Source organism: Pleurodeles waltl, chromosome 8, assembly GCF_031143425.1.
Source record: "Pleurodeles waltl isolate 20211129_DDA chromosome 8, aPleWal1.hap1.20221129, whole genome shotgun sequence".
In the NCBI taxonomy this organism is placed as follows: Eukaryota; Metazoa; Chordata; class Amphibia; order Caudata; family Salamandridae; genus Pleurodeles; species Pleurodeles waltl.
In genome coordinates, this window is record NC_090447.1 from 831,302,229 (window position 1) to 831,326,421 (window position 24,193).

At 43.0% G+C, this 24,193-nt stretch overlaps 1 protein-coding gene and 1 long non-coding RNA gene across 2 annotated transcripts in view; one reads left to right on the top strand and one right to left on the bottom strand.

Moving 5' to 3' along the window:
- The window catches only part of COL4A2 (collagen type IV alpha 2 chain), a 628,472-nt gene that overhangs the window by 273,834 nt on the left and 330,445 nt on the right, over positions 1–24,193 (top strand). The window lies entirely within an intron of this gene.
- Positions 1–24,193, bottom strand: part of LOC138250338 (uncharacterized) — a 582,532-nt gene that overhangs the window by 213,041 nt on the left and 345,298 nt on the right. The window lies entirely within an intron of this gene.

Consider the following 24,193-nt stretch of genomic DNA (forward strand, 5'->3'; position numbering starts at 1 on the left):
GTATTAGTGTGGTTATCACCTCATCCGAGGCCCACGAACATCCATGCAGATTTAATCCAATAGTTTGAGAACCAAAAGGAAGGGAGGGGTGGAGCCCCTTTTAATGGCCACTCTCCAAAAAGGAGATAGTGGCCTAAAAGAAAGTGGAAACGGAAAGTTTTGTTGGCCAATACGATAATTTACTCTAGGGGAGGTGACTATACACTAAAGGTCTGACATTGTTGCAAGAGAAGGGTTAAGAAGGAAATGAAAACAGAAGGTGCTGTTTAGTTAGGACAGAGCAGTGTATCACTGCTGTTTAACAATATACATCTCACATAGTTTCAATTTCAGCCAAAGTCTTTTGCCCAGGATAGCACCATTTGTTTGAGTAAGTGCTAAGGACAGGTTTCTTTGGCTCCACAGTGTGCAACTTAACCCATAGACCAAAATTACTCTTATTCAAAATGCGAGTTTTATGAGTTGCTACCATTGCCTTTAAAGAGATTCCTTTGACAACACTGCTAATCATATCATAATACACTAGAAGTGCAAATGCTCCAAGGTTTTATTTTCAAATTCCAGAAATAAACAAAACCAAACATTATTCTTGTCTTTCTTGGCTGTCAATCCCGACTGCAAACTTCTGCCCCATGTGTTAGCTAGAAATGTTAGGAGTCTTTATTTGCTTAATGATGCAGCACATTTTGCAGACTCCCTTTAAGAAAGATATCAGTCAAGAGAATTATTTGCAGGTCGTTTTCTGGTGTGGGCACAGGTTAGCACGGGGCGCTATATCGTGCACCTGTTCAGCAGATTTGGCAGTAGGCAGCATTGATCCTTGTATTATTTCCATCCTTATATAGACAATTTTCAACTGTACTTATAATTGTGACACACAGAATCACATTTTAACACACACAAGGAACTCAGTTTTGCCAAACAGTGGGTGAAATGAACTGATGTCAAACTGAATGTAGCCGTGACTGAAGTCCTACTCCTCAAAAGAGAGACCTAAAAACATGACAATACAATTTAGTACCATCATCAAAGTGTTTTTCCAGCTCTGATAACTCAGGATGCCTACATCCAACTTTCCAGTAGTGGGCGATATTATGATGGAATAAAGTTTTGTTGTTTGTCTGTGTGCCATCTTGTAGCCTTCTTAGGGCATCATATGAATTGTTTGTACTTTAATTCGTTTATTGCTGTGTATATGGGAGAAAGTAAGACTGAAATGTTTGCATTGTCCTTATTGAAGATATCTACCTCCTTTTTCAGGTCCCACTATTGCTAATATTTCCTTCTGGGGGGTGATGACGACCACCAGCATATACTGTAGGGTTCTCTGTGGACTGAAGCAGTTCAGCAGGAGGAGACTTAACGAGCTTTTCTCGACCTCTTGTCTCTGGAAATACATTTATATAAGGGCATTCATTTGAGAATAAAGGTCATCCGTTTCACACAGGCCCATCTTTTATCAAAGAGCTTAAGGAAAGAATGCAGTAATAAAGAAGCAGAACAGGGTTAAATACAAAAAAAGATATGACAATGGCAATGGTTTAAAAAAAGATATGACAATGGCAATGGTTTAATTTTACCTTAGTTTGTCGGTAACGACAAACCTATAGTAAAGAATATCAGAATTTTGAACAACATAGTCTTAACATTAATACTACATTTACTGTAACCCTTACCATAATCCTAACCATAACACTATTTCTGTATTATGGATTCTTTACTTTCTGTGCCTTTTCTTCCAGACCGTTGTCTTGCCCGGGCCTATTAAATTTTGGTGCAAATTTTGCACAAAGCCTTTCAAGTAGAGTTTCATAATTAAAATCCTAACCTTCTCTTTTGAAGGGCTTCACCATAGGGATGAAAGAAGTTCATCTAGGGAACCCAATACTATCCTCAGATTGATCTTACAATCGGCTGTGATAATTATAATAAGGATATATTTTGTGGCTTTTAAAAGTGTTTGTACACTGTACCCCGTACAGTAATCGATGAATTATAAAACTCAAAATAAGGGTTGTTTTGTTGCCAAGCTGGATCCCTGTCTAATGTGGTGATAATCACAGGCATCAGAGGATCAGGCAAATGGTCTGGATTTTAATTTAACTTCTGCCTTTGGAAAATTGTCTCTAAAAGAATATGTTCACCTCTCCAACCTTTGGGGGAAGGAGCATCTCATGGCTTTCACACTGGAGATCCATGAAAAATTCTATATATATAGGGAGAAAAATGTCAGCTTTCCTGATTGGAGATACTATTCTAGGATCCTCTTGATCCTCTTGATATGATAGATCAATATTCAAACAGGAAAATTCATATGGTGACAAAGTGGTTAAAAGATAAGTATATAGGCTCAAGTGGCTGATGTTCTGATCAAGGATGGAATGCTGGTATGCTTTCTAGGACAGAGAAGCTCATCTCTCTATATAGTCTAAGGGGTTGCAAAGTTACATAGTTTTTTCTCCATGAAGTATGGGTGAGTCTCAGGAGAACTATAGGTATTATGCATATTACAGAAAATTGGGCTTTCAAGTGAAAAATATGACTTTTGTGATACTTTTCATGCAGAGATCCTGATTTTCACTTGTTGTTTATATATGCAACCCTATAGCATGAAGTTAAAAAAATATATACTTTGTGATAAGAGAAAAAAAGGGGCATATTTACAACACCTCTGCGGTACAAAAACGCTCCCGGGCCTATCTCTCATATAGGGTACCATGGGGATTCCTTGAAATATCTTTTTAGTGCAGTTTCCCATCCGGAGCAGACAGAGATCCAGAGCTTGGGATCTCTGAACTCACAATTTAAAAGTACATCTTTTTGTGTGGTTGGGTTTTAGATTCTAAGTTTGAAAATGCCGCTTTTAGAAAGTGGTCATTTTTTTCTTAACCATTCTGTGCCTCTGTTTGGGTATGGAATACATGTCTGAGCCAGACTGACATTTGAGCTGTTTGTAAATTCATCTAGACAGTCACACAAAGGTCGCTGAGGTGCGTCCTGCATATCCTGATGGGTCTTCCTGGGCTAGAATGGAGGAAGGAGCTGGCACTTGCACCTGAATAGGGCTGTGGCTGTCCTTACACAAAGCAGTCTCCAATCCCCTGGGGTGCCTCTGGGTCAAGGACAGGGAGAGGCAGGGACATTCTGCCAGGTAAAAGAGCTGGATGCTTGAGGAGGACCTGCCACTCTGTCCCACTTCTGCCCTGGGAGTGAAAGGACTGAACTTTGCTTTCTAAAGCCTGCCTTCCAAGGTTCTCCAAGGGCTTGAACTAAGCTTGCCTCCTATTAGAAGTGTCACAGGGACATCAAAGACTTCATCTGCCAGCACCAGATGGAGAGTCCTGAGTTGCCAATTGGAAGTGAGTTCTGGTGAAAACAAGAAGAGCCAGGCACATCTACTCCGGATGACTCCACGACTGGTGACGCTGCCCAACTTCATGCCGCGACCTGCAGCTGATGGCGTGGTCCCCACTGAAGTGCAATGACCGTGATGGATGCCGCAGACCCGGCACCGCTGGCCCAAGGCCGCCGATGTGCCTCTGAAGTCCCACAACATTGTGAGCCCCAAGTGCTGTGTCACTGACACCTGTGACACCCCAATCCGCCATGGCACCTGTGGCCCCTTGGTGTGGCTGCGACCCCAAGAGGTCACCCCATCACGTCTTGACCCGCAGGATTCATCAACCCCTGACGGATTGTAAGGAACAGACGCCGCATCACATCCTCTGCAATTGTAAGGAACCTACGACTCACCTCCCCTGCCTCGCAGTAAGGAACCATTCATATCTTTACTTATGTATGTTGGATTTTTGTCATTTTGGTCTTGTTTTACTTAGTAAATATTGGCCACTTTTCTAATTGGTGTTGTGTCCTTTTGCAGTGTTTTCACTGTGTTACTGCGTGTGTGGGTACAAATACTTAACACATTGCCTCTGAGATAGGCCTGACTGCTTGTGCCAAGCTACCAAAGGGGTGAGCAAGAGTTGTTTTAGGAATGTGACTCCCTTTCCCTTACTAGAGTGAGGGTCCCGACTTGGACAGGGTGTAAACTGACTGCCAAATAGAGAACCCATTTCTAACAAGAATTTTACTGTATGTCCTTGATGTGGTGTGTGCACCGACCGGCGGTGGTTCCAAACAGTAGTGGTGTGTCATGCTGCCTCAGTTCTGAGGAGGAACTGTGAAAGTGGTAATGCAAAGCCTATATCAAGTTGCATCATGCTGCTTCAGTTCCAATGAGGCTCTGCGAGAGCTGCAATGGAAGTTGTGTCACGCTGCGCCGGTTTCGATGAGGACCACGGCTGGGCTGGCAGAACACCTTTAGCCCAGCTTCCTAGGGTCCAGGACTGGAGCGGCACCACTTGGGGGATTTGGACTCACAGCAAGCAGAGTCCAGGTGAGGGTTCAAGATGGCTGGAGCCCTTTTGGTTCCTAAGGCTCTAATCAGGAGGCCAGCCCACTAGCCCTTGGAGTCACTTTGGTGGTCCTGAGTTCAAGGTGCAGGTCCAGTCCTTCTTACTCAGGCAGCAGGGTAACACAGCAGCAGTGCAGCAGAGCAGTCCTTCTTGCAGCAGAGCAGCAGAGCTGTAGGGCAGTTCTTCTTGCAGCAGAGCAGCCCTTCTTCCGAGGCTTCCACAGATCCAGGAGTGATCTAAATAGTGAGTCTTAAGGTTCAATATTCATGTCTGGTGCCCACTTTGAAGTGGGAGAAGATTCTGGAGCTTCCCCCTAAAAAGGTGTCTGGGTTTTCCTGTCCCCCTGCCCTGGTCCCAGTGGGTCTGAAGGCACAGTACAATAGTGTGAAGTCCTTTGTGTGTGAGCTGAACCAGTGTTTTTGAAGTGCAAGTGTGGTAGGTGGCAGCTCCACCCCCTATCAAGTCAGAGATGGCGTATCCTGCCAACACCCAGACCCTCTACTGTGATGCTGTCTGGAAGGAATTCACAAAGAACACCTGCCAACTACACCTAGTCATGTGACCCAGCAACAGGCTGCAGGCATCAAATGGTTTGGGCCAACTTTAGAAAAGTAGCATTTTTGGAATTGTGACTTAATCGCCAATGTTACCATTAAAAAGGATTTTCAATTACAATTCCCCAGATACCAAATTAACTTTCCTACCTGCTCCCAATCAAAAGGTAGCACTTATTAAGTGTAATCAGGTAACTCAATGTTATCCCATAAGAGAGATAGGCTTTGTTCATTTCTTTGAGATTTTGTTTGAAGGTCACATTGTCATTTGAGGGTTTTGCTTGCTGCATGCCAACATCACTATAACTAGCACCAAGATAATGCTACAGGAACCAGAATTCCTCCAGAATTCCATGTAACCCGAGGCATAGTCTGTGGCAAATTGTTCATCCATTTATAAAGCAATTCCCTTAAAGCGTGTGGTGGTTCTGTTTAGTGAAAGGATCAGAGGGGCCCCTTGGCTCAAGCCAGAATGATACCTTCCAGGCATCAGGATGATAGTTATGTGGTGGAAGCCAAGCCCTTCCATGCGTCAGGAAGTTTGTGATGCGGTGGAGGACAATTATAACTCCTTTTCCAGTGAACGCTTTTGGTCCAGTTCTAGATATTTCTGACCTATTGCGGGTCCTTCATATTGCATATGAAGGCTGTTCTCTGTTCTTCCACCAAAATTGTTTCTTGCATAAACCTCAAAATATCTTAAAAGGGGCATTTCTCAACCTCCACATAGTTCTTGTGGGTTTGGGCTGGGAGAAACATTCCCTATATATCTGAAACCAGTGGCAGGGTCATTAGCATGAAATGGGCCTTTGCATGTTATGCATTTCTTAAATTTTGGCACAAGCACTAACACCTGAAAATTAAGAAAAAGGGGGAAACAACACAGTTAGACAACTGAGATCAAACTGATATGAATAACGTGTAAAGCGAGTATTCATTGTGTAGGCAAATAATAAGGCTTCCTTATTAGTCCAAGACTTGCCTGGGTGGTGTAAAACAGATTCATGTTAAGGCTGAACAGGCCAGCATTCAGAGAGGCACCAGAAGGCACACCTCTTTCGACAGTTTACATGTCCCTTTAGTTTATATGGCCCTTCATAGTGGATCCTACTGACTTTAACACCAGTCCATTCTTAAGAGAATTTTTTTTTGTGTTGTATGAGATTATTGTGACCACCTGTAAAAGAATATTTTTTTACCAATACTAACCATGTTACAAAGACTGCATGTTTAACTATGCGGGCAAGGCCATCAGGATACCTTCCTGCACAAACAAATCTCTCAGGCATTTTCATCTTTCTATGTGTAATGCAATCTGCAGCATACATAGAAAGAGGAAGTAACAAGGGGAAAAAATATTTTTTGCCATGTTATGCCATCTTCTGGGAGGCATAGCGATTTCACACAATCCCAGGTTTCATGAACGTCAATTCACCAAAATGCCAGGGGCAGCGGAGGTGACATCACACATTTAACCTTTACTTTCACTCACATAGGCACGCATATGGATACACAGACATTTATACATACACACACTCGTTCTCACATAAGCACACGCTCACTCTCAAGCGTGTGCACAACACACATTTAAAATCATTTTTTACTTACTTCAGCGGCCAGGGAGGGTCATATTCCAGAACATTTTAATTCATTCCTTCTTACACTAATTGTGAATATGTCTAATGAAGAATTGACAAAAGACAAGGGGGGTTATTCTAACTTTGGAGGAGGTGTTAATCCGTCCCAAAAGTGACGGAAAAGTGACGGATTTACCACCAGCCGTCTTACGAGTCCATTATATCCTATGGAACTCGTAATACGGCTGGTGGTATATCCGTCACTTTACCGTCACTTTTGGGACGGATTAACTCTCCTCCAAAGTTAGAATAACCCCCAAGGTACGTGGTGCTAGACTTGTGTGCCTGGGACTGATTTTGCCACCTCTAAGGGCAGGGTCGCAAAGGTAGTGCCAGTGGTCATACAGGGCAAGCCAGAGGTCACAGCTGCAACCCCTGGTGACCCCTAAATGACGTCCATGCCAGGTTTACAAACCTTTGTAAATATGTGACTATATGAAGTCCATGGGTGGATGCATGGGAAGACCTATGTTCCACCCATGGAACGTATCTCAGAAAGAAATGCAACGTAGTGCAGTGCAAGTCATTGCATTGCGTTACATTTTGTTTTTACAAAGACACGGCAGGTGGCACAAATCGTCCCTTGCGTGGCTGTGTAAAACCTACTAACATTTTGCGTCACAGATGCACCACAAAAGTGGTGTAACCATGACACAAAATGTTAGTAAATCTGGCCCCACGTCTTTAGAGGGGAAAATTGAGGGGAAAAAAATCATTTAAAAAAAGAATTAAAGTAATGGAAGCGGCAATTGCTTGGTATGTCCATGAGACCAGTTGCTGTCAGTTCTAAGGGAGCCCATGCTGGCGATATGTTGAACATGTTATCTAGTTGCACTTTTTCATGTGTCTGAAACAGCAGTGGTTTTAGGGAAAGGGAATACTGCAAAAACTAAGGCACTGCCATGCATTCCATACTGTCCCGAGAGTTTGTAATTTCACGTACTCTTCTATCGAGTCACTCATGCAGCCCTTTGGGGGCAATATTCTTGGCCTCCATGCAGCCTGGCCACTTCAGCAGGGAACCTGTTTTTTAGAGGTTGGGGGACATTTTCCCACAGATATCAAAATCTACGCAGATGTTCCGACGACCAAAGACAGAAAACATCTGTGTTTAACTTCCTGCATGTTAAAAAGCTTGGGAACACTCCCACACACTACTGAAAACATTCTGCAACAATTGGACCTGCAGATTAACTCCGTTTTGTTCCAGATTTTTGGACGTTTAAACAGGTGCTGGCTGTTGCCAGCGTGTCTTACTCAGCAACAGTTTAACCAAATCAAAACACAACCACAAAGATTATTCCACACCAACCGATTTATTTCTTTGATTAACCAAGGGTTGTAGAAAGGAACGTTGCTGTGCACTATATAAAATAAGTAATTGTCTCATTACTAAGATTCCAGACAGACTCCGAAGAATGGACACTGATGATTTGGCCTGCAATTTGGAATTGCTGAGTTCTTTGTGAAGCTATTTATTATCCTAAAAGTCCAACCAGTTAAAAATAATATTTTTTTATCCAGAATTATATTAAATATGTTCCAATTTTCCACTGAATAGTCATTACAAGAAGCCAAACCACATTTTTGTCTCTACTGCATGTTGCGATATGCAGTATATTTAGGGCCACTGGAATTGTGTTTTTTTGCGCCTGCAGCATTTTCTGAATAATTACCGATTTTCCGCACTTGCCATGTAATTAATCATTTTCTACATAAATTGCTGATTTTAACAAGCATAATCTTGTCTCTATCTCGAGCGGATCAACAGTTACTAAAAACCGCTGCCATGTGTGCTGTCACATCGTAGAAGGTTATTTGATGTACAGCAACAGGTCATCTTTCAGTTGCTGATTTCTGAATTTAGGGTTTGAACAGATACTGAGGGTAAACCTTTGCCAAGACAGTGTTAACATGTCAAAATAACAAAATAGTGTTGTGGTACTGGCATAAAAAAAATACCACATTATGATGCAAAATTTGCCTTTATGACCCACAGTTTAGCGTACCCTCCTGCATAATTTGGTCATCCCCTGCCATATAATTCCAGTGGCCTTGACTAAGGGCCTCATTATGATTCTGGCTGTCCGACTGCCAGCCCTCCAGCCCCGTGGCAAGGAGACTGCTGCGGAGCCCAGTGGAAACCGTGCAGCTGCATTGGCAGAGGTCAATGCCGTCCCAAAGAGAGGGTCCCCAACACCCTTGGAAGGCACACTGTCTGCTACTGCAGACAGTGAGCATTCCGAGGGTGCAGGGCAAGGGGACCCCTGCAGTGCCCACAACATTGTCGTGGGCAGTGCAGGGGCCCCACTGTTACCCCCAGCACTGCCTTTCCGCCAGCCTTTTCATGGCGGGGACCCCACCATGAAAAGACTTGTGGAAAGGGGACTCGTGATAAGCACGGCAATGTTGAACTCAGCACCATCGTGGCTGACCATGACTCTGACAGCTGCCACCCCACCAGGAGCCATGATCCTGGCTGCGGCTCTGGTCCGATGCCAGGGTCATAATCTGGCAGTGGGACTGCCAGGAGTGAGATGGTCTGACCGCCACCGCGGCTTTGGCAGTCCTCAGACTGCCAAAGTTGTAATGAGAGCCTAAGTGTCAAACTTTGTTAAAAGGTAGTCCTGTGATTGCTGGATTTGCAGATAACATCATAACGGCACAGGAGGCAAATATAATATATATATTTTTGTGCGTGCTATTTAGGTTTAGCTGAAGGGCAGAGCTATGGGACCAGGAAACATGGGGGACAGGAGGGATTTATTCCCCCCACCCAGATTTTAAGTGGTGGAAAGGTGCAGGGGACAATATCAACCCTTCTTTTGAAGTAGCAGGTGAAGAATAAACAGTGGCAGACAGAATATGACTCTCTGAAACCATGCTACACATCTTCTGTCTCCTTATTTGTTTTGTTAATTATTTAATTGGGGTAATTGACACGTTTAGTCTCCTTGCTAAAGACGTTCTGTTTGGCAAGCCAGTTAGCCAATAGGGTAACAGAAAGCAGGAGACACTATCCTATGTTAATGTTACTGATGACTCGCCTGACTTAAAAAAACAAAATAATTTTAGGAGAGGCTCAACACCTCAATGACTGTAATAAATTATTCAGGAGTGCAGTTTCAAGGGTGTGTTTGAGGTGTGACAGCCCCCAAATAAATGATTCCTAACCTTTCAGTTGGGTCTGGGGGTCTTTAATTGGGTCTGTAACAGCTGTGTTGACTTTTCTCATCATTATGATTTCACTAAAAGGTTTTAACTTTTTAATTTTTTGGACCAGGAACTTATATATAGTGACCTGTTTACCAAATGGTTTTCTCCCATAGAGTGGAGGGTCATTTGTATTTTTCTTACTGTTCCTCAATGCCAGGACATACTTGGCTGTGAAAGACAGTAAAAAAAAGCCATCCACCAGTCCTCTCTAAACAGGGCACACGGTTGCATGACATTCCTCTGAAGGCACCTACTCCATCAGGCCACTGGAGGACGTTTTAGCCCAATAGAGTAAATTATATTCAATCAGCGTAAAACTTTCAGTCGACCCGACTCAAAACCATGTAGGCAGGCTTTGCATGTGGCAGACAGGGTACTCGCTATCTGTCCACCAAACTCTCAATCAGCTCCAGAGGCTCACCTAATCTAAAACAACACTGACTGCTTTTTGTGGTAACAGTGCAACTCAAATCTTGGTCATCTCATCCATTCAGATAGCAGCCCACTGGTTTAGGTAGCAAACCAAAGGAGTCTCAGGAGCCCCCATATAGCTTGCTTCTTAGGTTACAACTCTTCAAGAGGACGCTTTTGAGGTACACCATAATTTCAGACATGCCTGGTTCGTCACTATAATTGATCGTTGGTATATTGAGAAACATTCAAAAAGCAAATCATACCTAAAAGTCTTGTACCTACAGCACATGTATACATGTGTAGTGTCGGTAGTATTGAATGCTCACCGCTCTCAATTGCCTCGCGCTGGGGATTCTGCACGCGCTACGAGGCATTCGAGAACGGTGTGCAGAGAGACGGTTTGGAGCGGATTGAACGGCAGTGCTGTCTCCCTTCTGCGATGTTTCTTGAACAAATAAAGAAGTAATTATTTAATACACTCGTATCGGCAGTTCTTACAATTGGCGACGAGTGGAAAAGAACTCTACCGGTATTTTTCACGACGAGTGTGCTGCGAACAACTGCTTCCCCGGTTAGTCAAGCGCTGGGCAGCACTCACGCTGCAGCAGAAAATCGCCTGTTTTTTCAATCCAGTGCTGGGCAGCATTCACGTTGCTGTTGAGGATCGTCTTCACCGGGTGGGTGTGTACCATCACTGGTACTGCCTTAACGTATACGTCATACTATTTAAGCGGCCATTTTGGATTGGTCACACGTCATTTTAAAAGCGGCAGCCATTTTAAGTTGGGACAGTTCGGATTACAGAGGGGCAGCCATTTTAAGTCTGATGTCAACTATGCGGCAGACATCTTAATTTGGGACAGTTCGTACCAACTTAAAAAGGCAGTTTTTACTGATTAGTATTCTAGCTGTCATTTGAACATTTTACAAAGATTATAATTCTAGAAAAATTTGAATTTGGGAATTGGTTTATTAGTAGTTTTAACACTTTATATAAACCATCTATAACCTACTATTAGCAATTATAGTAATCTTTAGAAGGGAGACAGTGCAAATATATGGCGGCTAACAATCCTTGGAACTTATCACCTCCACAATCATTTATTCCTGTTGCTGGTTCACCAATAATAAAATGGGAAGAATGGAGCGAATTTTTCAGGAATTATATCTCCGCCATTGAGGAGGAAGAAGAACTTTCAGCTGAAAAAAAATATAGGATCCTGTTGCATTGTGTAGGACCAGGTGGTCTGAAAATCTTAAAAAACATTCATAAGAAACCTAGGCAAGCGGGTGATGGTGACCTGTATAAGAATGCGCTTGAAGATTTAGATAACTATTACAGACCTAGAGTGTGCATTGCTGTGGATCGTTATAAGTTTTTTCATCGGAAACAAGGGAAGGAGGAACCAGTAGAGGAATACGTATCTGCCTTAAAGAATTTAGCAATTAATTGCAGATTCGGTGATTTACATGATGAGCTTATTCGTGACTAGATTGTTATGCAATCGTCAAACTCGAATATTCAAGACAATCTGTGGGCCAAAGGAGAAAGCTCTTTGCAGGAAGTCATTGATATTGTAAAAAGAGCAGAATTGACGGGAAGGTGTGCAAAATAAGTTTTAAGTGAAAATAAAGGTGAAGAGACCATAATTGCAAGAGTGAAGGATAAAAAACACAGTAAAGATTCTAAAAAGAGAAGCATAAGGAGAATAGGAATAGAATCTAAGAATTATAATTCGAATGATAAAAAGAAGTGTTACAGATGTGGCAGTTATGACCACTTGGCGAATGATAAATTGTGTCCGGCAAAGAAACAGAAATGTTTAAAATGTGGAATTATAGGTCATTTCCAAAAAGTGTGTCTAAGGAAGAGTGGAGGTAGCAAAATCCTGGATCTTGAAGACACAAACTCTTCAGAGGATGATGATTTGAACATGTGTATTTTGTGTGTAAATTCTTCTGATGAAGATACTATTCTTTGCACGAAACAAGAAGAGAAAAATAGAATGAAAAAACCAAGCTGTGAGATTATGCTGGGAGGTGTGACTATGCGTATTGTAGTTGAATCAGGGTCTCCATATACTATTATTAATCAAAATGTGTGGGAAAAGAGTTTCAAGCTTATTGTGGGTGAAGAGTTATGCTCACCGGACATAACTATCAAGACATTTACTGGTGAAATTATCGAATTGTTAGGGTACAAGGAATTGGAATTCCAGTATAAGGACAGACAAATGACTGGAAAGTTGTATATTGCAGTCACTGGTCCTTCCGTTTTGGGATGGATTGATCAGAGGAAATTGGGCATAATATTGGATCCAAATAATCCTGAACCTGTATTGTCCATAGAAAAGGGATCAGGAATTGGTCAACTGGTTCTGCAGAGATTCTCTAAAGTATTTACGGGGAAGATTGGAAAAATGAAAGGCTTTATGCATCTTATTCATTTAAAAAAAAAAATGCCGTTCCCCAAGTGCATAAAGTAAGAAACATTCCAATTCCCCTAAAGGAAGAGGTTAAGTTGCAATTGGACAAACTACAAGAAGAGAAAATTATAGAACCCATTGAATCTTCTGAGTGGGTGGCCCCGTTAGTCGTGGTGAAGAAAGCCAATGGGGGTTTACGATTATGCATCGACTTAAGAGATCTTAATAGGAATATACTAGTTGATCAATTCCCCTTACCGCATATTAGTGAAATGCTATCACGCACTAGAGGAATGAAATGGTTTTCTACTATTGATTTAAAAGCAGCCTATCATCAGGTAGGGTTACATCCCAGTAGTAGGAACTTGACCGCTTTCATTACACCCTTTGGGTGTTACAGGTTTTGGCGAGTACCATTTGGCTTGGCGTCAGCTGCAGCCATGTTCCAGAGGTTAATGTGCTCAATCCTTGCAGGAATAGATAATACGATGGTCTTCCAAGACGATATCCTGGTGATGGGTAGGTCAAGGGATGATCATGACCAAACTTTATTAAAAGTATTGAATATGTTGGATGAAAAGGGTCTGACGGCAGAATTTTGTAAATGCAAAGGTGCTTGTGACCATGTCAATTACTTAGGGCATGTTGTATCTGCTCAGGGAATTAAACCAAAGGAAGAGTTATTGTCTGCAATAAGAAAGGCACCTAATCCTCACAATAAGGATGAGTTCCGTGCTTTTCTGGGTTTGGTGGAATTCTATTCCAAATTTGTTAATAACTTTTCTACAAAAACATACGATTTAAGGCAATTGCTTAAAGCAAAAAACAAGTTTTTGTGGTCAGAGGCGTGTCAAAATGCTTTTGACAAGTTGAAAAATGATATCTGCAATGCTCCACCATTGCAAGGCTTTGATTCAAGTCTTAGAAGTGTTATTACAACTGATGCTAGTTGCAAGGGAATAGGAGCAGTTCTCATTCAAATTAATAAGGAGGGGTATGAAGATACTATTGCTTTTGCCTCACGTGCATTAACTACGTCTGAGGAGAAGTATTCAGTTATTGAGCGTGAGGCACTTGCATGTGTATGGGCAATGGAACATTTTAGACAGTATGTGTGGGGTACTACAGTCATATTAAGATGTGATCACAAACCTTTAGTGAAAGTTTTAACCATGAAGGGGTTGTATAAAGCTTCTCCTAGGCTTGCCAGATTGTCTGTGCGTTTGTTTGATTACAACTATGTGGTACAATACTTACCTGGAGTGAAGAATACGGTCGCTGACTTCTTAAGCCGCATGCCCTTGCCATCCAACGATATTGAAGAGTTTCAGAACACTAATGAAGATGGGACAGAAGACATGTGGGTGGCTATTGTGGAGGAAGGTATATGCAAAGGTATCACGCAAGATAAATGGAATACAGAGCAGAATTTTGATGAGGTAATGAAAGAATTGAGTGTCATGATTAATAAAGGGTGGCCATTAAAGAAAATGAGTAATAAAAATGTGTTACCTTTTTGGGAAGTAAGGGACGAATTATCTATGGAAGAAGGTCTATTTATTAGGAATGGGAAGGTAATACCTCCCTTCACCTTAAGAGGGAAAATTCTTGAGATTTGCCACGAAGGCCATCTAGGCATCGGTAAAACCAAGATTAGAGTGAAACAGTGGTACTGGTGGCCGGGGATAGATAAGGAAGTAGAAAGGTTGGTGAGAGATTGCCCTGTTTGTGAAAATGCAGATAAAACGCATGTGATGTTGAAACCGTCTTTACATCCCATTCCTTCTCCCAACATGTCATGGGAAAGAGTAGGTATTGATGTCATGGGACCAATTGGTGAAGGTGAAGAGCAGACTTTCTTGTTAGTACTTGTAGATCACTTTTCTAAGTGGCCAGAGGTAGGAGTTGTAAGAAAGGCTGATGTAAGCAGTATCATCAAATTTATGGCTAAAATTTTTGTAAGAGAAGGTTTACCAAAATGTATTGTGTCGGACAATGGGACACAATTTACGTCTTCTGCTTTCCAAGATTATGTGGGAAGGAATGGGATAAAGCATTATACTACTTCAATTTACCATCCTGCAGGTAATGGTTCTGTAGAAAGGTTCAATCGTGTACTTAAAGGAATGATTCAGTGGTCTAATTGCAATAATTTAGTTTGGAAAAATAGAGTTATGGAAAACTCTGTGGGCCTTTAGGATTACTGTATGTAACAGTACTAATTCTAGTCCGTTTGAACTCATGAGGGGTAGAACTCCCATGTCAAAAGATAATGTTGGTTGGCTCAAGGCTGCAAAAAGAGTAGAATGGAGTCCGGAAGAGGTGAAGACAAATATTGGGAAAGCTCAGGATAAATATAAGAAGTATTATGATGACATACATAAGTGCAAAGAGATTAGGTTGTGTGTTGGAGATATTGTGAGAGTCAAGAGCAATAAACACACTATTAAAGGACAAAGTAAATTTTCTTCCCCCATGAGAGTAATTGCTGTGTACAATAAGTCAGCACGACTCAATGATGGTAAAGTGTGGCATATATCGGCTTTATCACTGTGTAAGAATTCCAGAGTTGACTCGGGAATGGATATTGGTATTCCGAAGAGTCGTATGTGGAAAGAATGGTTGGAAGAGAGGAATGAGGGAAGAGAAGAACATGTTCATCAATGTCAACATAGAGTGGATTCAGGGAGCTCTGATGATCGCCATCTTCCATCAAATGACCTGAGGTCACCTGGCAGTTCCAGAGACTCTAGTGTCTTGGATGAAATCGGCTGTAGGAGTGGAAGGTGGAGTAGATTTGGCAGGAGAATTGTGATACCAAAGAAATTAAAAGACTATTATTCATAGCAAGGTTCTATAGATACGTGTTTTGGGATGTTCAACTGTTTATTGTAAACCCAAAGGAAAAGACTATTATTTATAGTAATGTTTTACTGTTTATTTATAGGCAACTGTTTTATTTATAGGAATACATACATTGTTTATCCTTATATTGTTTTTACTGTAAAGAGAGAAGATATGTAGTGTCGGTAGTATTGAATGCTCACCGCTCTCGATTGCCTCGCGCTGGGGATTCTGCACGCGCTACGAGGCATTCGAGAACGGTGTGCAGAGAGACGGTTTGGAGCGGATTGAACGGCAGCGCTGTCTCCCTTCTGCGATGTTTCTTGAACAAATAAAGAAGTAATTATTTAATACACTCGTATCGGCAGTTCTAACAACATGTGTCTGTACTGTTCATTTGATTTAAGGTGTGATAAGTGTGTTTACTGAACTACATACTAACACTAATTGAATAACAACAATTGAAAAACTGATTAGAAAGCACTGACCTTTTGTGTTGAACACAAGGAGGAAGGATGTAACATTACAGTCTATGAACTGCCCAATAAGCAATCCTGAATTCAGATCCCGAATTCACATTTGACTAAATTGTGTGTTACTCAACCCCTTAAGTTTGGGAGCACATTGAAGTAATTGAGAATAGGTTCAATACTCTACAAAAATGTAACTTATAATGTTCATATAAAAGAATCTTAGTTTTCATTTTTTAACGACATAGACTATATAGAGAACATGACAAACTGGCACATCTTGATCAACTTGTGGCCGTTTTGTTGGGCAAAGGGGTAATCTTCAATTTTTCATATTTAAAAATATTACTTTTAATAAATGACACTTAATTCAGTGATATTATCTTATATACTCAATTTAGACAGTGAGAAATGTTGAAAAATACTTTTTTCATTCACAGCATTTATCATATTTTTTTCATGGCATTTGTTGCCAGATTTACATTTTCTGATAATTTGGCTCATGCTTTGGCTCCTGGGCCAAGCCAGACCCTTGGCTCAGCTCTACCTAATGCTGCCTGTGTACCCTCTCCCCTGGAAACGTAGTGCCTCCTATGCCCTTGGGCAGAGATTTCATGTGTGCAACAGATGCAGGGACCCCAGGAATGAGCTGTGTGAGGCAGGGGCCATGTAAACCCCCCTTTCGACTTTGTTTTAGCACCCATCTGCCTGTGTGGGGCATATTTTCCTTGTTTGCTTTGATTCCCATGAAATAAATGTTTCACCACTACACAGTTATCAGCAGACAAGCACATTAAGTGTCCAAAGAGAAATGCTATGAGTCCCCCCTAATTGCTACAGGAGGAGGCACCCAGTATTATTAACTGTGCCAACAAACAGGAGACAACTGAGGGCACTCACCTGACTGGGTCTAATCTTCGGTGGTATGGTGAGCAAAAGAACAATGAGTTGGAATGTTACCTGTAGCGTTTGTTGGTGGTTAGACTTATTCAAAACATCCCGCCTGTCACTTTTTGTGTGTTTTATGTAATGCCTTAAATCAGTGGTTCCCAACCTTTTGACTTCTATGGACCCGCACTTTACCATTACTAGAACCCGGGGACCCCCACTGAATCATTATTGGAATCCAGGGATCCCCCATTAAGTTATTACTGAAAGCTGGGGACCTAATCTATTAATATTATTTAATTTTGTAAGCAGTCGCGGACCCCCTGAGGAGGCTTTGCGGACCACAGGTTGGGAACCACTGCCTTAAATAGTCAATGGTATACCAAGATGTGGGTCACTGTGCCACCCGCACCAAGCTATACCCGACTGAAGTGGTGGAATCGTCAGAGACCAGTCTTGGGTTGCTTGTGTTTCTGTTTGGAGAGGAACTGGCTTGAAATTTTGGGCTGGACTGTTCCTATTGGAGCAGGACCAAAACTAATATGCATATGGCTTGGTCTATACTGAGGTGGCATGGTGGCAAAAAACAGATGGGCTGCACACCTACAGAAAGAGAGAGAGAGATAGCATCTTGCTGTAGAGGAGTTCTCCATTACCCAAAAATAAGAACATTCTTGTAATTTAGCATCACCTACCACCTTATCTCACCTAAGTGGAGCACCGGCCCTTAGGAAGGGATCACAGATGCCCTCTACTATTGTAATTCTACTTATCAAATTTATATTGTATTCAAATCACTAAATGACCCTAATGGTAATTATTTTGTAAATGTTGCATCACAAGACAAGTGTGAGCTCTATCAGCTAAGTCACATGACTATACGCGTGTAGAAGAGAAACTTAGCAACCATGCACAACCGACAAAGGAAAATCCCTGAACCTTCCTACAGGGGCATCTGGATAAAGAAAACCTTTTGGTGCTATATCTAATCGTACAGGCGCTATACAGATGCTGCCAGAGGACACAAAACATTGGGGTTGCACCTTAGCAAAGACAGCTATTGTGTGTATTGTCTTTCAGTCTTGAATGTTACCAGTTAAGGTAACAAGAGCTGCAGGTTTGGAGAGGGCACCTCAAATAGAGTAATGGTAAAGGGCAGAAATCGTTCAGACGGTCTATCAGAACATGTCGACATTTGAGGTTTGCTTTCAAACACATTGATGTCAATTATGAACCAGATAGTGAAGATGCCATCAATGATATGGTAGTGTACTCCAAACTCCAGCACTCCCTTCTTGTTGTGCCATATCCATATTAGAAGGGTTGAGTAGACCACTCATCGAGGTTTGGACCTACTAGCCTCAGTTTTAATAACGCGTTGTCATTAAATAAGTGGGTTCACCCAGAAAAAGGAATCAGTCTTTATTCCTCTCTTGATTTTTTTCCAGGTTTGCTCCTTATTGTCTATGTGTTTTTCCTTCAATGCGACTTGTTCCACAAAATTATATTTGAAAATTGCAGCTGACGTGTTTCATCCCCTAGACGACTCGATACCCTAGGGCTTTCTCCAGGCTGGAAAAACAAATGACATAGGATAAAAATATGCCACTGAAAATAGGACTGTGAATAGCTGTGTCCATCACCATATGTGAAAAGGGAAAGGAGTTGGGTCGGTAAAACCCATGATTTCCTGAGTAGGGGTGGTGAAATGTGTCACACACAAGTTTGTGTTTATGTTTAAGTTCTGAGTGCATTATAAACAGTAAGACGTATTGTCAGGATCTTACACAGTCCTGTCATACAATGACATTAGTCAAGATTCTAGCAGTAGGGCATGGTGCTGGCAAACCACTGGTCCATGGAGTTAGGTGGATAGGAGGAAGATGTAAGTGCGTCTTACCCTTGTGCCCAGAATTTATGAGATAGGATTGATCAATGAGAGAGAGAGAAGAAGGAGAAGAAGAAAGATGAGCCTCTTTACCCATATGAGTCCAGAGACATGCACACTAAAAAAGAAAGATTATTCAGATAGTAGGTGCACAATAAAGCTAAGAATATCTTTTAGTCCAAAACAGGAAATATTTCTTTAATGTATTCCATACACTTTGTATCAATGTCCAATATAGGTCAGATGATACAATGACTGATATCAAAACAGAGTCATGTCTTCATTAAATACATCTAGATAAGAAATATATAGACATCATATAAGTCATGTGTTGCACTGTTACACGACAAAATAAATTGCATTTGTACCTAAGCTGTATTACAAAAATACATATAAAATCATATGATGAAACAGTTCACAGAAACATTATTGTTGGAAATGGCTCTTTTGCAGGGTTATCCCCAGACGTTTTGCCTCTAACTGCCTGTCCTTGACTGTGTGCTGCATATCTTTTTTGCTGGCTTTAGGACTCTGGGCATTTTAACAGTGCTGATCAGTGCTAAAGTGTAAGTGCTCTCTGTCTATAAGGTATTGGTGATTTGTTTATCCCTGATTGGCATATTTGATTTGCTAGTAAGTCCCTAGTATAGTGCCCCATGTGTGCCCAGGGCCTGTAAATCAAATTATACTGGAGGCCTGCAGCACTGATTGTGTCACCCACAGGAGTAGCCCTGTAAACATGTCTCAGATCTGCTACTGCAGTGCCTATGTGTGCAGTTTTATAAACTGCCATGTTGACCTGGCAAGTGCACTCACTTGCCAGGCCCAAACCTTCCCTTTTATTACTTGTAAGTCACCCCTACGGTAGGCCCAGGGAAGCCCCATGGGCTGGGTGCTGTGTATTTAAAAGATTGGATATGTACTGGTGTGTGTGTTTTACATGTCCTGATAGAGAAATACTGCTAAATTCGGTTTTCACTATAGCAAGGCCTATCTTTCTGTAGGGTAACAGGGGGATTGCCTTGAAATATCTTTTAAGTGTAATTTCCCATTGGTAGTTGATAAAGATGTGGAATTTGGGATCTCTGAACACACAATTTAAAAATACATCTTTTTGGTGAAGTTGGTTTTTAAATTGTAAGTTTTAAAATGCCACTTTTGGAAAGTGGGCATTTCCTTGCTTAGCCATTCTGTGCCTCTGCCAGTTTGCTGAATACACGTCTGGGTCAGGATGACAGTGAGGCTGATGGTGCATTCACTCTAGACTGTCACACAAAAGGAGCTGAGGTGTGCCCTGCATATCCTGATGGCCCATCACCAGACTGATGGGTCTTCCTGAGCTAGAGTGGTGGGAGGAGCTAACACTTGTGACTGTTCTCACACAATGCCGACTCCCACCCCCTAGAGTTTGTCTGGAGCAAGGACAGGGGAAAGCAAGGTATTGTGCACTGCAAAGACCAGTAAGCAGTTACATTCCCTGTCCTTCTACGTCTAAGTCTGACCTACATGGAAGTCCCTTGCTAAAATAATAAAAAGAAGCCCGCTGGAGTGAAAAAATAAACTAGAACTGATTGCTTTATCTATTCAGATCCCCCTTGAGATAAATAATGTGTCATGATAGATTATACTTTTGAGATGTAAAATAGTCCTTCAGTCATTGAAATGAAGCTCTCCATAAGATGTGGAATGATACACCTCACAACCAATAACATCAGGTGAGACAGCCATACTTCTATGTATATTTTAAATAATTGTTAATAAAATGTCTTCACAAACAACTGCACTGTCAAACCAGCCCTAAAAAACAATGGCATTAATCACTGCAAATTTCTACGCATTGGCTGACAAAAGTCACAGACTGTCTTTTTAACTATCTACACATTCCTCTTTAGTTTCTGTGCATGAAATATGGCATTGGCATTAAATAAGTTATACGTAGCAACAGTTTCACTCACGGTCTAAAAACTATTGAAAACCAATTTCTGAACACACTGTACTGTTCACACACTGTACTGTTCCCTTCGTTTTTTTTTAAGAATGCAAAAAAGAGTCCTTCTTCTGTGTTCTCACATAGCATTCTACCAAAGGACGCCACTGTGACCGTCTGCTCTTTCCATGCTGACCCAGGGACTTCCTGAGAGCAGTTGCGTTGGGACTCGCCTCAACCCAGACCTTTGTGTATTTTTATTTCCAAATCCATAGCAACCAAAAACAGTGAATTCTCAGCTGTTTTGGGTTCGTGCCTACACAAAAAGGATGCAGCTTTGAGAAATTTGGCAAGGCGGATTCCTTGTTTAGATATTTATAGAGGCAGACATGCTTTCCCATATGGAGGTCCAGTCTTTGAGCCAGTCACGTCCCTGGAATCGGGGTTAATGTTCCCCGCGGTGGGTTGTCGAAGGACTAGATCCGAATCCCGGAGCACTAATATCACCTCAGCACTGCTCATGATATTTTTAACCTAGTGTGTCGGCATATGCATTTTTGCTCATAAAACGTGTTTATCGGTACTAACACAATATATTATTTATATCAGTTGGAACCCACATCTAAAGACATTTTCATTGTGCGTTCAGCATTTGTGGTGAAAGGAAAATACATTGTGCAATCGCCTTGGGGCACTGCTAAATAGTATTTTCCTTTGACAAATCACATTTGCATATGAAGCAAATGCCACCATCACCTGCCCATACATTACTTACAAAAACCATCAATCGTCCACGCTAAGAAATTGTGAAGGTGTCAGCTACATATTGAGCATGCTAGACTCAAAGCAGGGGCCTGTAGTGTTGGGGCACTAGGCCCTCATACTAGGGAATAACTTGAAGCAGACACTGTGGCATGGTGCTAGTAACTGGCCACGGGCGCCCTGACCTTTTTATTGGCAGGGTCACCTGACTGGTGACGCCTGTGTTGGGTGGGTGTGGGGTGTAGATGTAAGGCCAGCCCTCAGCCGAGTGGCTGGCAAAACACTTGAACGTGTCCAGCAGGACACTACATTCCTCCAAGACTGTTTTGAGGAACAAACAAAGTCCAACCTGTAAAACAAAACACAGTAACAAAAAACACCACCATCAATCTCTCGGCCTCGAGAAGGCAGGCCACAGTATTGCAGGGGACAGGTGCAGCTGGGAGCACTTGGACACTTCCGCACAAGTCCATGATTTAACCAGGTACAGCAGGGCATGAACACTGTGTGGAAGAAGTCCGTACTTTAACAGTCAGATGGTTGGTTAAGTGTCCACTGATGCACTGTGGTTCAGTCCTGTGGGCACTCCTGGCAAGGCTGGTGGTGTATACAGTTCAATTTGTTTGAATTGGGCGTATCATTCGAATTGGGTGCGTCATTTGAATTGGATGCATCAGGAGCTTTGGTGGAGTCTGCTGTGAATATGCTTGTTAAGACATCCTGGCTTCACAAAGGCAAATCCCTCGAAGACGGATGACATCTGTGATGGTGTGAAGTCCTCCTCTGAAACCTTGACACATCCTGACACTTTGTTGGCAGAGCTGCTTCCAGACCACCTCTCGTTTGTGGATTCTTCATTCTGGAACGTCCTTGAGGTCTTTTCAATGGTTTTGCCATGGGACTGGCGTGGACTGTGCTGGGCTGCGTGTGGGCCATCTGCGGGCCGCTGCAGGCTCTCCGACAGGAGCCACGGTAAAGTCATACGTGCAACCGCAAGGGTGGATGTTTCGTAGTCAGTGCGCTTGGATCAGGTGCAGGTGGGCTCTCAGATGGTCTCAGGGCAATTGTCTCTCACGTTGCCAGGAGGATGTCTAGTTGGTGTCGTTTTAATTCACTGAAGACAGTCTTGGTGTGCCGTGACCTGTTGGAGTCTCCATTGCACAGCCTTGCTCTCTCCTCGACTTCATCGGTGGGGCAATGTCAAGTCCCCCTCTCACACGTGGGGAGGCCCCTTGTTTAGGTTGCCACAGAACTGCTTGTGGTCTGCGCTGGGACTGCTCGTGTGCACCATTAGGGCAGCTGCAAGACCTCCTAGGAGACACTGTTTAGTCGCTCGGGCAATCACAGGGGTAGATGGGTCTAGGTCGCAACTTGCTCTTGCCGCCGAGAGCAGGATACAGGCAGGGTGAGCAGGTGGTCGACTGGTTCCTCAGAGCATCAAAGCAACGGTGTGTGACTCCAGTCTGCTTACTTAACTGCTCCTTGAATGGATACTGTGGTGCACATGGCAATGATGGTGCTTGTCATTCGGAGACCTGGACGACAAGTGATGTTGCTGGAGTGAGGGTGATTGGAGAACTTCGCCATAGCTAGTGCAGTCTTTCTTTTCCTCATGTGCAGATGCTAGCAGTGATGCCATCTGCTTTAAGCACCCGGTGACAGGTGGCTTGGACGGTCACATTGTGAAGCGTGGGGCAAGTACGCAGTTCGCGCATGGCGTCTTACATTTGGTACTTCTACTGAGCTGTCTCCAGTGATGTCACCGCACCCCGGTGGCTGTCTTGTCTGTGGGTGCACTCTTCCTTTGTGGCATGAGTCCTCCATCTCTCCACCCTGTTGATCTTCCGCTCTTGTTCTTCTGTGGTCGTCAGGTGTTGCAGTGTGACATGTGATGTCACACAATCTCCTTTCTTCCTTCTTCACAGTGTGGTGTTGCGCCACGCTTTCTTCTCCTTTGTTGTGGCGTCTGGCCACCTGCCTCCCTTTTGTGTGGACCTTTTGAAGGTCCTGTCCTGTCCAAGGACTAGGGGCTCTTCCCCATGTTGCAGTGGTGGCATCGTGCCACTCGGGATGTGCGACTCTCCTCTTGCCTGTTGCGAGTTGCTGCCGACTCCGTCTTGAGGCAGTGTGGGGGAGGACACTCCTTGATTAGTCTATGGCCCGTTGCAGGGCAGTGACGGCAGGTCACTTCTTTTCCTGCCTCCTCTTCACTTGAGGGCGCAGTGCTTGCGCCTCAAGGCAGTGCCTTCTCGGCACTGGCTCCTGCTTGAACCTGGGTGTGCTTTGCAGCGGTTGGTTGCTTCTATTGACCTGCTGTGTGATAGGCCAATGGTGGCCATCTTCTGTCCTTGTGTTACGTCATGCTCTCGGGTGCTCTCTCCATCTTCGCAGGCTTTTCTGTGTCGTCATGTTTTCTGGCGCAACTCTCGGTGCACGTGACATAGTCTCTTTTTTTTCTTTCCACTTCTCAGCATCCTTTGTTAACACCTGGCATGTCCCTTTCCAGCGGTAATGTCGATCACTGCTGGGGCATGTGGCGTTCTTTCAGCGATGGGGCTGCGCAGGCCATGCACGCTCTCCTCGTGCCTCACGTGGCATTTACGTCCATTCCTCACCATTGCAGCTTGGCTGGGACAGCTGCAGTCTTCTCCTACCCGTCGCTTCCATCTTCTGCGCCATTTCTGTCTTCTGCGCCGTTTCCGTCCATGGGCACGCTGCTGGTCTGGAGCAGTCACTTTCTGGGGGTGCTTCT